Source organism: Brachyistius frenatus, unplaced genomic scaffold (assembly GCF_029030835.1).
Source record: "Brachyistius frenatus isolate BFR_SWC_R1_liver_20210118 unplaced genomic scaffold, ASM2903083v1 Contig_61, whole genome shotgun sequence".
Taxonomy (NCBI): Eukaryota; Metazoa; Chordata; class Actinopteri; family Embiotocidae; genus Brachyistius; species Brachyistius frenatus.
In genome coordinates, this window is record NW_027210660.1 from 1711875 (window position 1) to 1730794 (window position 18920).

The window sequence follows — 18920 nt, forward strand, 5'->3', positions numbered from 1 at the left end:
GCACTTCTGCACTTGGCAACATGATGGGCTGTTGCTCGTATGGAAGGAAAACACATCTGTGTTCATCATGCATGTCTTCTGATTTTGAATATTTACCTGCAGGCTGACCGCTGCTCCTCCTCCTGTCTGGTGGCTGTTTGTCTTCATTGTGAGTTAATGCAAACTTCGGGGCTGACGTTGGCAGCATTTTCCTATTAAAAGACAAAAGAAAAGAAAATCAGGGGGCGTAAAATCCCATCCGTAGCTCTTATTTTTAATCAAATTTAGTGATGAATTAGTGGTTTGTAAGGCAGTGGAGGAAACAAATAAGACCGGAGGGGAAATGGATTCATTTGTTTTGACCTTGCAGCGAACAGAAGCCTCCTAAAGTTGTTTTACTTTCTTCACATGGTGTTTTCTTCCTGCACTTCTCATTATTTTTCCTCGTTGCAAGGTCAAATATATTTTTTATGGCATTTACAGTAAATCATGCTTGAACAAAGTGTTTGTGGAGAGCCAGAAATGTAAGATGTCGTGGAAACGCCACACAAAGTAAAACTACCACAAAGCGATGGCATACATAATGTCTTATCTGGGCAGCATCACTGTTGCTAAGATACTAAAATGCAGCACACTAGAAGAAAGATGTTGCATGCAAAAAAACAGAACAGAAAGATACAGAAGACATAATCCCAGAATAATTTAATCGCTGATTTTCTTTGCATTTATTTTAAATGGAAGACGTGTGTGTATAGGCTCAAACTGTACGCTGGCAAACGTCAACACACACAGACACACACCATCTGAGCTGTCTTGTTTAAGGGCGCACATCAAATATTGTCAGTCATGGTCTAAATAGAGCATGCTGGGACTTCAGGGATATTCACTCATCTCTAAGGCTTGCTGATTCCACTCTAAGAATAGATCAAACTCTGAGCCCATATCCTATTTTGTTCTTATCTAGCAGGCGAACGCAAAAATAATCCACCCAGCAAAAACGCAAATTTGAACAGATTCAGCTGGAAAGCAGGTTCTAAATAGGCCGAAGACAGCTGGGTATGACACAGTCTCTGTTCCTCTAACTGACTGATGCAGTATGATATTGAGGTGTTGTACCCTGCAGGTTCTGGTTGGGTAGCAAAGAAACAAAAAAAACAAAAAAACACATGTAACGGAAAACTATTGATAGCAGGTATGTTAGCACGCAGTAGTTCAGTCCTATACGTCCAGCCAATGCTCCACTAAGGCTTCATATTGCACCAAGTGATGTGCATTCAATTATACATCACATTCCTAATGTCAAGTTCATTGCAGCCAGGGGACATCACTTAGACTACCTCACTCATAAAAGAAATAGACTCAGAGTATTAGAGGAGTCAGGATGTGAATGCAGCTCTGCAAGATAAATTCACACTCTTTAATTATTATCTTAAATGAGGGCTATCCCAACTTCTAAGCCTACCAGAAATCGCCATAACCCACATGTGAGATCTCAGAAAGCGATGTGATGCTGCTGCCAACACCGCGTCACGTGAGTCCTGGATTGACCAATCACATGAACCCTTTAACTATTTCTGTCTCACCCCTCAAGATATTACTGTAATAACACCCACACAGTTATGACAACTACACAGCAGCATGCAATGTGTATTTTTAGCCTGATTCTCCACATGCATCACTCCCTTTGTGTCCTAAAGTTGAACCAAACGCTGATTTATTGATCTTCAATAGGCCCCAGCATCACCGCTATGCCCGCGCCACGAACCCTAAAAGCATGCAACATTCAGGCACGCAATTCCTCTGAAACGTGCCGACACTTCTCCACGAGAGGAGGGCAACCACGGCTAAAATCACGCCGGTGCCGTTTCCAGGCTCGGCGGACCAACCCCCCCTCCTCCACCACTCCTGCTCCTCAGCGGCGGCAGCGGCGCCTCAGCATCCGTCCCTCCCGCTTCCTCCCGCTGTTGCTGCTGCCCGCCCCGGCATCATCTCCTCCTCCTCCTCCTCCTCCTCCTCCATGCCGAGCGAGAGGAGCCCCGGTCTCCGAAGTGCTCGGCGTCAGTTCGTACTTTCGGTTCTCTAGCTTTATGAAATTAAAACTCATACAGCTAGATAACCAAAGACACAAACTAACCCGTCGTCTCTTAAAGGGGCCGCCTCTCCGATAAACAGAGAGAAAAGAGAGGATAGAAAGAGGGACAGAGAGCCTGCCTGTGGTCACATTGCACTGAGAGCCCCTCACACACACACACACACACACACACACACACACACACACAGAGAGAGAGAGAGAGAGAGAGAGAGAGAGAGAGAGAGAGAGAGAGAGAGAGAGAGAGAGAGAGAGAGGGAGAGGGAGCGAGACTCAGCATAATGAAATATATTCATAAAATCTATTTATTTATCACTAAATGTTGGTGAGAGATAGTTCTAGCACGCAGGTTGGAGCTTAGTGGCTTCCATAGTTTACACACACACACACACACACACACACACACACACACACACACACACACACACACACACACACACACACACACACACACACACACACACACACACACACACACACACACACACACACACACACACACACTTTGACATACAGGCCCAATAGAGCTCCTCCACCACAGTCTGTCACTTTCAAATTCAACTGATATTTGCTGCACACTATCAAACACACAAAGCAGAAAGCAGCCTTTACAAGTATCAACAACATAAACCTGCATTTTGTTTTGCATGTAGCTGCACACTGACACTACTGATCATTTTGCAACCCTGTCAAAAACCATAAATGATATTTCTGGCAGCATGGTGGGTTCACGGTGCAAGATTTAAGCTCTTATATTATATTATATTATATATATATATATATATATATATTCACACATACAGTGTCCAACCCCACCACACATGCACGAGGGCAAAGTTGCTATTTCACTGCCGTCAGTTGTGTTGTAATATCACAGCTTCACTTCACATGAAAGACACACGCCTGCCACAGCCAGTGTGATGAACACACACACACACACACACACACACACACACACACACACACACACACACACACACACACACACACACACACACACACACACACACACACACACACACACACACACACACACACACACACACACACACCAGCCCTTTCAGTTAGACTCACTGCTATTTCAATGAGTCACAGTAGCCACATAAAGCCAGCATCCCACTTACTTGCACATCAGGCTAACTCCACTCCACCACAGTCAATATCCTCCAATAATTTCAAGTCCTCCTTGGATTTTCCCTTCAATCAGTGTCTGATTTGATCGCATCCGACGAAAGAAAGTAGTGTTAAAAATAAATAAAAATAAAAAATAAAAAAATAAAAAGCAGATTATTAACGCTCATTAAGTGTCCTGCTTCTCTCTATGGACTTGTAGAGGAACAACACGGTGTCCTTTCCCTCACACACGCAGGCTGCGACTGACAAGTGCGGAGAGTCCACACGGTGAGAAGAGGGGATAAACTCCGCCTCAGAGAGAGGGAGGGAGAGGGAGGGAGGGAGGCGGGAATCTGAAATTATTAAAGACAATTTGAAAATGAATGCAGGTGTGTGTCAATCAGGAGCCAATTCCCTCCAATTATCCTCATTAGTGCGTAAATTATTTCCAAGAGCAAATTAGCATTGATGCAGATGGAGATCGGTCAAATCTGATGTTGTCAGGGTAATAGCTGCACTTTTCAGAGATTAATTACAGATTTATTAGACTTTCCTTCATTTAGGCTATTTTTTTTTAGTACTTTGCAAGGCTTCCAGTGTCGCTTGTATTTTATTTTGTGTAGTTTTCCATTTAAAATTAGCTTCATATTCAGTGGGCGAAATGGGAGCACAAACTTCATACATTTTAGAGGGCAGGGTTTTAAAACACAGCAGGTGACAAATTATCTTTAAAAGACCGTCTTTGGAATAGAGCTGTTATTGAAATAATGAAAGCTAGAGCTCATTTTCATTCATGTCAAATTATTAGAAGACAAACTAAACAATTAAAAGCAAAAACACAAACTGGGATGTTTCTGATAATTATAGTATTTAAAAAATAGTCTGTCTAGTTCTGCTGTGCACGTTATAAAATCCTAAATATGTGATTGTATCTAGATTTTATGAAGACAATTGAGAAATAAGGTCAATTAGCTGACCTACATTCTCATTACGGTCTCGTGTGAACCGATTATGGCTGCTCCATACATGATGTTACATTTTTCTGACCAAATTTCGTCAATGCGTATACACACAGTAACATGTAAGAGGATTTTAGAGCATTGCTTTTTTTTTTCTTTTTTTCCCAGTAACCTGTCCAGAGGCTGCATAAAGGAAAATACATGTTGCAATAGCGTCTCTTTTTAATTTTAAATCTATATAAAAACTCGGTGTTGAGGCACAGAGCAGAGGAATTCAGGGTTTTTGTCCTTGGTGCAGAAAAGGCCTACGCCTATAGCTAAATCCGGATAGCATTCAGGCTTTAATGCAGCTTTATCTCGGGCGATATTATGATGTGAGTGATACCTGGGCTGAGGAGATGAGATAGTGAGCATGATAACAATCACGCCCTTTGATAGAAGAAGCCATGTGGCAGAGACAAGACCAGGATAGCAACTTGCAATATCTCCCAAAGTTTGAAAGGATATTTAAAAAAAAAAAAAAAAAAAAAGACAGTGTAATCAGTATGTGTGTGTGTGTGTGCGCGTGTGTGTGTGTGTGTGTGCGCGCGCGCGCAGGTAAACCAATAAAAGAGCAGGGAGCTACAGTCCATGTTTTCAAAAGAAGCTTGCATCAGATTACATATCTGATTATTGCGCATGGGCAATCTGTTGGTATCATGGAGGTGCAGCTCTCCTGTCAGGCTGCAGCACAGGTCGGACTTCACTCTATGAATCATTCTACTCTGCATCATTTATACTTAGATCTAATCAGCTGTGGCCTCTGCTGCTGCCATCCTGTAATTGAACTTGCACCACATCGTGCGTTAGCGCGGTGAAACAGAAGCGAGAAGGCCTGCACATTAAAAAAAAAAAAAAAAAAAATCATTACTGCAACATTAGCATGAGAGAGGTGCTTTTCATTGCACGGCCCTCATTCCTCCTGAGCATGCGCGACCAAGTAGTTTGAGTACACGTGCATCGCTATATTGCACCTGTTTCCAGAGTACAGTAATGAAACATACTATTTATAGCAGTGATTAACGAAAATTAGGAGATAAAGTGAGTGTTCCTGCAAAGTGTCACATGCACAATTACAATTACGCGTTAATAAACAATGAGTTGATTGTACTGAGACTGCTGTTTGTCCTATACAATTGATGCATCCATTGTTTTATCAATACAAATCTTTAAATGCCGGAGCAGTTCTATTTCAAAAGTTGCTTTAAGATTTTAAGTTTTTTCCCTTCAAATGAAAACAGTTTTGGAAACTATTTTGTTAAATCCATGATAAAAAAAAAAATGTTTAATCAATTCCTGGACACAAACTGAATTCAGATCACTGCAATGAACGTTTGAAAAAAAAAAATGTTGAACGCTGTGTGTGTGTGTGTGTGTGTGTGTGTGTGTCCTCAGATGGATTTTCCCACAAACAAGTGACAGGGAAAATGTGTCTCCCCCCCCCCCCTCCTCTCCCCCCCTCTCAAAAACAGAATAAGAAAAAAAAAAAAAAGGAGAGAAAGAAGTCAACATCAAGTTCAACAACGTGCCGGAGAGAAATTTACATGACAATCAGGTCTGGGATCCTCGAGGTACCCCCCCCCCACCCCTCTCCAACCCTACACAACAGAGTCTGGCGTCAGCCCCGCTACACTTTCCCAGGCTCACAACAATATCCTCCTGCTGAACTCTGCACTGCAGCGCTGCCTGGGGCCCCCCCCCCCTCCTCCCCCCCTCCTCCCCCACCCCCTCCCTCCCTCCTCCTCCCCCCTCCCTCCCTCCTCGCCTCTACTACCACATGAATACTTTTTACATGAGCGCACGGCAGCGAAGAACCTCATTAAATATTCTGGGGTTTGCGTAAACTTTAAAGCAGGCCGATTGACAGTTTCCCCTGCACGACGAGGAAATAAAGAGGCTAAAAATGAAAAATAATGTATTTACATTAAGTGTGTGCTGATCAAGAGGCCTCATTGTAACATCATGTTTTTTTTCTTTTATGAAATGATAGAAATCTAAAATTCCAGTGACAGTTTTGTCCATACGTCTGCTCCTATTGGAGCATAAATAAGCAAAGAAATTTAAAGAAATTTCAGCTGGAAAAAAAGCTAATTATTTAGAACAATATTTTACACTCGGTGCTTTGCTCAAATCTTTAGTTTGTCATCTATTCTCTGGTAAACTAACACACACCAAGATACGCCATTCTCTCGGGTAAATAGAAGCATTATGTTAAATAGGAACATTTTTTTTTAATTCAAACGATTTAAAATAAAGACTAAATAACGTGCAGCCAACCATGCCGCAGCTTGTCTTGTCAAAATATTAAAGGCCACTTACAAATTACTTGATAATAATCCAAAATTTACATTCACGAAAACTAATTTTAAAATCCAGATGATGATTTTAAAATTAGGCTGCATTATTGAGTGAATAATAATTTGCCCCAAAAATGCCTCCCTCTTGTTTCCAAACAAACTGGGCTCCATGCAGAGAGAGGGATCCTGTGAGGGAAAAGCGCAACGCCCGAAGCCACTTTCCTCCAAATCTTACGTTTCTTTAGCTGCTGCTTTAACCGAGTAACATATTATGTAGAATAATCCTCTCTTACCGGATAAAGCGGGTCAGACAGGAGTGCGAGGGCTGCGGCTGAAGACAGCGAGAGAGGCGAAGGGGAGGGAGGAGGAGGAGGAGGAGGAGGAGGACGACGAAGAGGAGGAGGAGGGAATACAGCCGGCTCAGGGCCTATCAAATTTGTCAAACAGGCCCAATAATATTTTGGGGGGGAATAAACGGGAATATAAAACAGCCTGAAAGAAGGTGGCTGCTGGCTTTATTTTGAAATCAGACTTCACACCGACAAAATTGATGCAATAATGCACTGATGCGGTGGGGAATGAGGTAATGTCAGTAATATGGATCAATAACCAACACTTTAAAGGCTGATTTTCTTTATAAAATAGCTGTGCTACTTTACATATAGCCTACATAATTTTACAGAAGTCCACCTTGTCTGTTATAGTAGAGCCCAATTAACACAATTTGCAGCAAGATTTATTTAACGTTTTGGAGTCATTTAAAACACCTGAACAGAGAACTAACTCTTCAGGCTGTAGCCTCCATTTTTCCCGGAACAACTGCTTTATTCACCCTCCCCATGCCTATTCACAGTCAATACAATACTGTGTGGTAAAACCGTCAAAAAAAACCAACAACAACCGTAACATCGTAGACTGTTGTCTTGTTTTATATGTTGAATATGTGAAACAGATGGAAACACATGATAAAAGCACAGCAGAAAATAATCTAAGGCACGGTTTGATGCATGTGGGTATAATGCATGCTGTATGTTCACGTGTTTACAGTCTGTTTATGATCGACCGATGACAGACAAGAATGCCATTTACACATTGGGATAATACATTATTATTGGCTGCTGCTCACTCGCCCACAAACAGACTCCGTTGGCTGTTTCAAGAGCCGGAGACATGAAGTTTAATGATTTAGATCTTAAAACCAAACGATTTGCTGAGAGCAGGCTCGTCGTGAAAAGGTACAAGTGTAAACTAAAGAAATACAGCATATTGTAAAAAAAAATTGAAGTCATTCACTGCAGGACGAAACAGCGACACACTTTGGTGAGAAGGAGAGGGTCACCTTTTAAACACTTTACAGTACAGTGACAGTTTCTGTTCTGCTTTTTAGGAATATGTAGTTATTAGGTAAAGTTTGCTCAGAGATTAGAAAATAGAAAGGAAAGAAAGTTAGAAACCTAAAACCAAACTTCTGGTGAAAATACAGTCTATACATTTAAATGAAAACGTAATATATTCAAATACAGAATTTGAATAGCCAATTTAGGTCCTAGGTGGACCTAAAAATAAACATTTTAAGAAATTGAAATTGAAATTTAAAGAAAAGATGACCTATTGGAAAATGTATGAAAACAACAGTGTTGGGAAATTAAAGCCACACAGCCAAAAACTATAGCATTACAGTATATTTGAATACAATGAGAATGGAGTTGAAGTTACATTATCAAAATAATAAATTATAATCTTTTTATAATGGTTACTATTATTTACTTTTTATTAGACAAGTTAGCCTGTTGAAACTGAAATGGAAATATTAACTTTAAAACTGACAAGTTTCATATTTTAGAAGGCCGAGTGACACTAAGATTATTTCATATTGTAAATGGTAAATGATTATTCTTGTTATTATTACAATTATTTCACTTCATAGCCTGCAGCCCTGTAGCTGTTAGGCTATGTGTGCTGTTCTTCCCTGATCTACAAACTTTTATATTTATTATTCCTCTTTACATCATCTTTATCATTCACATGGAAATAATAAGAATTAGATCACATAAACTTCAACTTAGATTACTTAAACTTGGATTTCCTTTATTTTACTTCTTTTCCTAACCTTTGTAAAGCTTTTACACTTCTATTCATTATTTTTGTGATAATTGATGTTAAATAATGTTGGGTTGTAAGTCCCTGCACCTATGAAATTGTACCTTGGCTATATGTTACATGTTGTGATTAAACAATAAAACAACATGATTAGATAATTCAACACACTGCCTGTAAAATGTAAACATTATTTTGGTCACTAGATGAGAAATAAATTAAAGAATGCTGTTTGTGGACACAATGAATCAAATAGATAATTTAATGATATAGTCAATATACTGTCTTGAAAAAAATATTCAGACTTAGTTACGACTATAACTGTGTATCGACATTACCTGTGTTTTCTGGAGCTGTCGACTCTGCACGCCCTGATTTGTTTTGCTTTTAGACTTTATTATACACTTAATCTCTAACGCTGAATCACACACACTGATAGGCTTTTTTTAAAAATTAATTTAGTGTACTTTACAGGGAAAAGAATTACGCCTAAAGTGTATTTGACATGTGGTTAGAATGAACTTCTCCTACCGGGATCTCTCTCCTGTGTGTGTGTGTCTCTGTTTGTTTGTGTAGGTTGGGTTTGGGGTGTAGATTTTTTTTTCTTTTCTTGTGAATGGTATATTAAAATATTTCAATTAAAATAAAAAAGCATATTTGAAAGTGTGTGACATATTTACTGCAAAAACACCTTTGCATGTTTGTTTAGAATAAATTCTGAACTTCGTAAACTTTCAAAGTTTTCCGATTATTTGTGAAGTTCCAGGATTGTGCAGAGCAGATTAGTTATGAGACAGTAATCTACTATTTCTTTTTAATGATTGTAACTTTGTCTTTTACACAGAAATTAAGCAGAGGGTAATAATATAGATTTTATATATTTTTTACTTTTAATTATGAGAATTCAATGTGGGATTTCTTTTAAACAATGAAGTTAACAATATGATCTCAAATGAGACAATTAAATGAAGGAAATATTGAGCACAATTAGAATTTTTCTCTCATTAATATCTTTGCAAATTCGATATTATTTCCACTCTACCTATTGAATTAAATGTATGGAGGCAAATGACAGTGAACAGTGGCATGAATAGTTCATAAATGGTTCACTTCTTTATGTTGTTATGGTCTGCATCCCATTTATGAACGGACTATGAACAGTTTTGGTGTTGATGTTGGATGTTATAGCTCACAGGCCTCATTTTACACTGAAACAAGTACCCATCAAAGACTCAACTCAAGACACAGCATCAGGCTCAAGTTTGGCCTGCACAACATAAAAGAAGAATTTGTATATGAAGTAATTTAAGAGAAAAAAAAAAACCCCCATGTATTACAATTAGAAAAATTCAGTTCATGTATTTCTACTGCTTTTATCATGACTGAGGATTTTTACATTTTTGATGTCCTGTTCGTTTGTGCATTTAATACTGTCTGGGTTGTAAAGGAATAAATCACAACATGAATTTACAAATGACATCATACCTTTAGTGTGATTTTCAATCAAATAATATTGTGTTTTCAAAGACGACAGACAGTAGCCAGAAACTTACCAAATAGGCTACAAGATATAGAATTCATTTCTAAATATAGTCCAAACTAATAATAAAATGCCATTTTAAAGAAATTTTAATGTTTCCAATTACAAAATGTACACACATACACAATTGCAAAATTTTGTGTAATGGCAATACTGAAAAAGATGGTCTATAAAAAAAAAAAAAAAATAAAAAAAAATCTAATTTACACTATAAACCCACCCCACAAAAAGACCACAAAACAGCCAAAGAACAACATTTCTTAATATTGAGTGAATGTTCAATAATTGGGGTGTATTCATGGTAAACAAAATGTACTGTTAGAGGTAGCCTACAAAAAGGTTGAGATTTGTTTATTCTCATTGTGCACCACCTTACCTTTAGCCAGTGATCAGTAATCCCTAAATGCTGATAACAGATTTTCCACAAACACGCTAAAAAAATAAAATAAATAAATAATAATAAAAAATAAAAAAAATCTTTTTTTTTTGTGGACAAATTCATTCATATTGTAAAGTGTTGTCATGGTAACGTTTAGAAGGAAAAACACAGTGCAGAAATATGATCAGTTTACAAGAGTTTATAGTTAGAAGACTAAAAAAAAAAAAAATAACACCCAGTTTTAAAAACTCCAGACGGTCCAAATATAGAGGCTGTGGCATTTTTTTTTTTTTTTTCACGAGCACACGAGAACCACGGCTGTAAAGGTTGAGCGAAAGTTGTGTAAACGTAAGTACAAATTGAGTAGTGAAGTTCTTACCACAGCAGGCTCGTGCGGAGACCTGTTAATTCCTCCTCTGCCTGGTGCGAAAGAGGGACCGCGAGCATCAGCCCTCGTGCCTTAATTTGAAGCAGGCTGGGTTTTATGATAATCAGAGCTGACACCGACCTGTGCGGCATGAATAGAGGAGGGCACCCTCGAGCCTGCGTTCCCACGAGCCGCATTCCTCCGGTCAAGTTCAAGCTCAAAGCGCGAGCCACCATTACTATGCGAGGCGTGCCGCGTGGCTAATTCCGAAAAGGCGCGCACTCCCCGCCGTGGGAGAGTTCGTCACCTTGTATTCAAATGCAGCAGCAGACAAATAGACGGGGCCCACTGTGTGGCTGTCAGCAGCACTCTGAGACAAACAGCAGACCAAAGAGGCAGCTCTTGTGTTTTCACTTTCACCAAAAGAGTGAGTAAGTAAATAAATACAAAAACATTCAGTCTGATTGTTAAATCAATATCAATCGAAAAATTGCAACATTCTTTAAATATCTAAAAAGAATCATCGTGCTTTTTTTTTTTTTTTTTTTTTTTTATCGCTCCATTTAAAGATGTACACGTTTTTCTTTCATTTCTGCCTTTTTCATAAAATGTTGTTCTCCTTTCCTGAAGTAAACTCACTCGTCACAGTGGGTCAGATTTGGACAAACTGACCCAAAGACAGTCCAGACACAGGCCTAGTCATGATCCCTAAAGCCAAAGTGTTGTCTCTCACTGTATGTATTTATTTCTTTAGATTGAGGTTCAGAAAGTCAAACAACAATGAGCATCTACAGATGCATTTAAATAAATTCACATGGTTCTAAAAATCATCAGAGGTTCTAGAAACACAATCAGAAAAAGTTATGAGTGATTTTCTTGCATATTTTGTCACAATTTACAGGATGGATTGATGTTGCTTTTTTTTCTCCACGAGGAAACAAATTCCTAAAAAGTTTTTAAGGACTGGATGAGCAGTGAGAGATGATTTGGGGCTGTACAATTGTGTGTGGACTGATAATGACACTTAAACAAAAATACTTTGTGTTCAGGAATGCACACGCAAGGAAGTCTCTGATGTTAAACTTCGGGGTATGTCTGCTTTGACCTGCAGGAACAATAATTAAAAAGTCAACTTAAACCATTAATAACAAAATACAAAAACAGAGAGAAAAACCTCATTTTTAGTGTAGTTGCAATTCTAGCCAATTTAATGTGAGGTTATGTGTCTGTTGTAGTATAGTTTACAAGATTACACATTTTATGTTACTCATTATGTTAAAGTTTGTTTGTGCTGTACATTTTCTCTACAAAATAAATTAGCCTTTAGAGCCAGTGAAGTTAAAATGAAGTTTTCAATTGTAAAATCATCAGAGGAATATTTGTGTTTTAGAATAATAAACAAAAAAACATTCTGGGAATAAATGAGTGTTTGAAGCTGTGACATAAAGTGATACGAGGAAAGAAAGCAAATGGATAACTGGAGCTCATACTTCAACTTAATATTAATCAGTCAATGGACTATTTAAGATTCCTCATGGGCTTATTCCAATTTTTAAAACACAGGTTTTAAATTTCCATTTAGGATTGTAAACACAGAGCTTGTCCCCTTCATTTAAATGTTTGTTCTGATAAATATTTTTACAGCTCTGCTTGTGACTTCGCCCACATTTAACAATCTTTCCAGTTTTCTTAAAAATAATTGTTTACAATGCATTATTTCTACAATCTTACAAGATATTGGACATTTTGTGATCTCTTGCAACAAAGTAAGAAGCTGAACTTGTATATAGATTCACTTTCAAATTTATTTAAAACAAAAAAGTCCACAAAGAAAACAACAGTTCAGCATATAACATTTAAATAACGTATTGTCCAATACAGCATGCACAAACACAAGTGTGTTTTCAATGTATTTCAACCTGCTTGATAAACTTTATATTTCTGCTAAATATCTATTCAGTTATATTTAATAATACAATTTAAATAAAATGATGTGTACCTTGGTCACTTTTCACAACCAGGACTTCAGACCAGGACCAGTTGTCTACAGTAGGACTTCAATATGAGTTTGATTGCAGCAGCAGAAGATTCCCACATGCATAGCATGATGTAAGTGTGATGTGTCTCGCCACAGTATAATTGGCTGGCTCAGTCCCAGACAGGCCTGTCCCACCTCCCCATGTTCCTGCATTTGAGGTCCCATAAAACAGTGTCTGGCTCGCTGATCCCACGACCCCCAAGGGAATAAATCCCTCACTCATAACTTGGGATTCTCTGGTTCCGAGTGTGATCGTCAAGCAGGAAGTTTTACATATCAAGTTAATTCCATTATCATCCTAATATTACCTATTTATAGGTCCAAATTAGTATTTTAAAATGCATTCTCCCCTGTGATATCATTTCTAATGTTCTGTCACGTGCAAAAGTAGCATTCACATCTGAAATGTAATTCTTTGTTTATAACAATCGTGCAGCAAACAACAAAAACTAAATTAAACACATCCCTGAATCTGATTGGCAGCATGTAGCTCTGCTTTTGTCCCACGTTTACTAGCCTGTAGACTTTTCACTGGCCTCTGTTTTACAGGCTGGACGACCTCATAAAGACATTTTACATTCAACTCGGAGGTCCTGCTGAAAGAAACAGATTGATCAGTGTGCGGGGAAACATTTTATTATGTAATGACCACAAAGGGGGCTGGCCAGGTCAGAGGTGAGGTGAACCCCTGACCCCCCCCCAAGAGCTGCGGAGTGTGCCGGTGACCACGGGGCTCTTGATGAACTCGAGGACCCGAGGACAGTGCATCGGGTGACCTTTGGTGTCACTTGCCGGACAGCAGACGGATGTGTCGTTAACTCGGTCGGCGCTGATCGGTTGACCTGTGGAGGCATGGGGCCGCGGTGAGGATGTTGTCTCAGAGGATTGTTGCATCTCAAAGATCAAAACAGGGTTATGAAACGTTAAAACCTCTCGTCGTTTGAACTCTTGTCACTTTTAAAACAAAACTACAAGAACATGGCAACACACTATTTTAACCTCCACTATTCAGCATTTATAAACAGCACACTTCATCAATTAATGGTTTTCTGTAAGAAGACGTAAGGACATTTTAGGTGTTCATTATCTTATTCATAACTGATGCATAAACATTACTGATAATACTGTCCAGCACAGCTGTAATTGTATATAATGATACATGGTCACACGTGAACAAAGTCTTACAGCGTGTCACCAAGCTTGAATTTAATTGTTTTAAATGTACAACTATTTATGTTCAAAACTCTCAATAGTTTTTTTAAAAAAAAAGGAAAATATTCTTAACTCAAGGTGCACTTTCTTCCTGAGCTTTCAGCTTCATCCGATGACCTTCATAAGCAGATGAAGTTTGTTCTGTAGTCTCAGAGAGTCAAGAAGAATTTATACATGAATACATTAATATAAAGATATATTATTATATGGATACAGCAGTGTTATAGTTCAAACATTTATTAAATAGTAAGTCATATTTCACAGGATAATTTATTGTTGTTAACAGATACATTCATAAACACTAACAAAGTGTCCTCTTATCTACTTACAACTCGGTTTGTTAACGTACTGCTAGAGAATGATAAATAATCAAATCTGATCTAATGAATACCCATTCAGCCTTTTATTCCGTTAAACTGGTCTAAAGTGGCTTCATTTTGAGCAGTAATACCTGATTAGAGTCGATAATGTAAGGTCTGGTAGTTTCAGTATTTATGGAGATTTCTGATGTAATTCTGCTGCATGTTTAGATCAGGTTGACTCAGCTAGCCGAGTCAGTCCAGTCAGCCAGAGCCACGACAGTATGTCAGAGACAAAACTGACCAGACATATTAGCGATGGAGGACAAAAAGGAAACTTTACAACACAAGGTTGTAAGGTGCTTTTTACGGAAATCAAATATTTTCACTTGGTTTGAAGCCGTTTTAATTTCGGTTTGGCATCTACGACACATTTTGAAATGTTTCTTCTTGAGGAAGCTGATCCTCAGCAGTAATAAAAGGAAATCCTCTTTATACTTTGCCAGCACATGATGGTCAGTTTTAAGCAGGACTGGGCAGGCACTGGTGGGCAGACAACCCCCCTCCCCCCTCCAGCCCATCACACACACACACACACACACACACACATGCACCGCAGGGCAGTCATTTTTCACTCAGCCCTATGGGCCTCTGACAGGTCTGGGAGAGGGTCTGCCTCCATATAAGGCAGACTGGCAGGACTGACACCTCATAGCAACGTTAATTATGGGCATCTGTTTGGACGGCCCAGTCTGGGGGCCTTCCAGGGTCCGTGGCTGTTGCCATAGGGACGGTGGAGAACCGTTGGTGGTTTGAGGGGCAGACAGAGACCCCGTTATTCTCCTGAGGGGTGGCCAGACGTGACCCCCCACGACTCACCCCTTTTGATTTGGGTGGGAAACAGCGAGCAGCCAGCCAGGAGAGAGACAGATCATTTTAGGTTCATTTTGTGGACTGTGGGTGCACATGCAGAGAGACTGACAAAAACGGCACAGAGCAAATGCAATTTGAGTTGTGGTGCAGGAATACTGTATCACTGTAGGAGAGAGCGGTCCCTGTTTCACCAAATATTTCGCAAAAAAAAACAAACAAACATTTTCTGAGTTTAAAATTAAAATCTGGATTTTAGTTAGCTCAGTTAAATCAAGTGGTTAAACTGTCACGGGGCTGCAAACAAAGTAAAGGGAAAATAAATTATAAATATTAAACAAAAAATCCACACACACACAGACACAGACACACACACACACACACACACACACACACACACACACACACACACACACACACACACACACACACACACACACACACACACACACACACACACACACACACACACACACACACACACACCCTTTATTCCCACTTTGCATATATTAGCCAGTGTCTGTGTTCTGAAATGCATTGTTGTGTTTTCCCACACCTCCCTATTTGATGTCTCTTTTGTCACAGTGAATAAAAGCAGACTGATGAATGGGAGGAGGACTGCAGCTCCATCTGAGGGGGACAGACCCGCATTAAGAGGCAGCTTCGGGCAGCTGGGGGACCCCAGCTGGACAAGATGTGAACAGCAGAGAAAACGCTCAACCTCACGACTTAAACTGGAACCTAAAGTTCTGTTTTCTTTGAACTTTTAAGATTACACAGGAAGTTGAAAATAACTGTTTAGTCTCCATGTTTGACTGTGTGAAACAACAGCTAATAATGGAGCTCTTAAATTAAGGAATATGCAAATAAAAATAGTGGCGGGAAAAGTAAAAATGATGTTAGAATAATATAAGAATAGAATTAGTCTTATTTCAATTCGTATATTTAATATTGTTTGTTTATTGATGTATCAACATGTAAGGACGTCTTGCTGTAGATGATCAGGATGGAGTTAAAGTTAACTGCCTTACACTTTTAACAGTAGAGCCCAATCAATACTGGGTTTTTGGCATCGATACCAAGATTGCGTTCATGAATGCTATATTTTATGGCGGCTTTTCTAAAAAATTGCGATGTAACTTGCAGAGTTTTAGGTCATTTTTTGCAGTAACTATGCAGTAAATATCCAAATTGGAGGGCAAAAGCTTTTATATCATATTAGCCAACATACACAAATACAATATTGTACTATATTATATTGTTACTGATTATAACAAAACATCAAATATCGTGTGTTTTCTTATCAATTATTGCAATAATCGGCACAATAAGAATTGTCCCCAAGCATCTCTGCATTTTGTTCTACAGCAAAAGCTTTTATATCATATTAGCCAACATACACAAATACAATAAATCTATGATAGGCCAATATTAGCGATGAAATTGATGAAAGACATATCTAGATATTATCACCAAATTTACCACAGGTATCAAAGTACTCATAATGCAGAAAATTGACCCATGTGAATTTTGTACTATATTATATTGTTATTTTCCTGATTATATACGTGAATGTATAAAGCCTTGTTGGTTAAAAGGTAGACATGGATCTGAGTACTTGGTTAGTTTAATATACATCAATGAATTACCTTCTATGAGCTCATCGTGTGTTTTGTAGCAGAGTAAACAGGATATGTAGTTTATTGTGAAATATAGTGGAGTAGAAGCACATAATAACCTGAAATTAAAATAATCAGAGAAGGTAAAAGCAACACCAAATTCTTCTGATGTGAAGTACTTAAGTTAATGAATGTATTTACTATTAAGTAGTAAATTGGTCTCTTATCAATTATTGCAATAATCGGCACAATAAGAACTTTAAATGTTTGACTGTGATGACTTGACTTTGAGATGAGTTATTATTTTTACAATCAATTCAATACTGCTGCCTGAAAACTCCTGAAGTTTGTAATCATGATACATTTTATTTCCTTACTGATACTTATTCAAGAAAAATCTATCCTACCCATCCACCTATAGGAGAGAACATATTGTTTTCTTGATTTTATTTAATTGTATTTTACAGTGTGACACCAATTATTCCCACTAGATGGCCCTAAATCATCACAATGAAGGCAGTCTGCAGCCTCATCCTTAACTTGTTCCCTTATGTGAAGTTATAGCGAGTCTAATGTATAAAATACAAGCTTAAATTATTATTTATTTTTTCAGTCAAGGTTTTCATACCACAAACTTCTCAAAATTGTAATTCAGTGTCCTCGCTGTCATTGAGAAGTCTTCCCTGAAAGGGGTGTTGCAAAAGTTTAAGAAGGCCTGCTCTTCCCTTTCTGTCCTTTAGCAGAGTCAAACTGACTCTGAGGTGTAATTTACTGGAGCACCTCGGACACGCCACAACAACTTGGTGTCCTTCAAGAAAGTTCCTCCAAATATTTATTAGCACGACAGCGGCAGCAGAGAGAAAGAGAGCGAGCAGCGGCTGTGAGACACAATGGTTGGATTGCAGTGTTTCGACCATTAGCGGCACAGCGCTGCGAGAGCGTGGAGACATGGGGGGCCAAAAGGAGGCGACCTGGTATCAGGACTCGTGAATGTCACAGTTCAGCTCTCCTGAGGCTGCTGAGGTTTCAATTAGACTACCCTTTTTACCCAGGAGGTTAAAGACCAGCCCTGTGCAGTGATCAATGCGAGTCTTAGTCTAGCCTGCTGGCTGGATGCGTGTCTATTAGAGTGTATAGGTGTACAAACCTTTAACCTAGAAATCAGTGGAATATGGGAAACAATAAATGTTCACGTACAATGTCTGTACTTTAATGTGACATCCTGTCAAGGAGGATTCAGTGGTGCTGTGATTAGCAGTGTGCAGCATGGCTATTTCTGCTACTCAAGGATTTACAGGTATGTCTGCATAATCCTCACACATCACGTTCGCCTCACCAGACAGACAGACAGACAGACGGACTGACAGCAATGACACAACTAAGGCAGAGGAAGATGTTCAGAGTCTACTGAATAAATGAGGGACAACCAGGCTGCTCAGAATAACAATGAAGTATGAAGGCCACATTTTTGACTTAATGGACCTCCAGGAAATACTTTGCTTTCTGGTTTAAACTTATGTCAGAAGACTCATCCACTCATGTCTGTAATGTTAATACAGGGATGTAAACAGGGAGAAACAGCAAGCCCGACTCTGTCCCATGAACAAAATAAACCCACTTCCCAGCACCTCTAAAGCTCACTTATTGATATAATATAATATAATATAATATAATATAATATAATATAATATAATATAATATAATATAATATAATATAATATAATATAATATAATATATAGTGTGACAGGGTTGATGTCCCATTTGGGTTAGCCTCTAACTTAATGCAATCTCTCATTCAGCACAGCTTTGACTGGTCTTTCTGAAAAATTAATCTTGTTCCTGTAGTTTACGCTTCATATTGTGAGACAAATCTGCATCCATGACAATGGCTGCTATCAGAAATGGAAAACTGTAATTAGGACAAAAAGTTGTTGTGGTAATCATACAAAATGATAATTTCAATACAAAATCAGTAGTCATGCTTTACGCTCACATCAGGTTAAACTACATGGAAGGGTTACA

General features: G+C 38.7%; 1 long non-coding RNA gene across 4 annotated transcripts in view; it reads right to left on the reverse strand.

The window, feature by feature from the left end:
* LOC138625325 (uncharacterized) overlaps positions 1-10996 on the reverse strand; it is a 29134-nt gene extending 18138 nt beyond the window's left edge. The window contains exons 1-2 of one of the 4 annotated variants that reach the window (XR_011311229.1): positions 10872-10996; positions 97-191 (exon numbers count right to left, since the gene is read on the reverse strand). This is a non-coding gene — a long non-coding RNA (uncharacterized lncRNA). Of the gene's footprint in view, positions 1-96; positions 192-3192; positions 3464-6769; positions 6826-10871 lie in introns of those variants that run through there. The other 3 variants (XR_011311230.1, XR_011311227.1, XR_011311228.1) reach the window with 3 other exon arrangements.
* Between the last annotated feature and the right edge of the window lie 7924 nt (positions 10997-18920).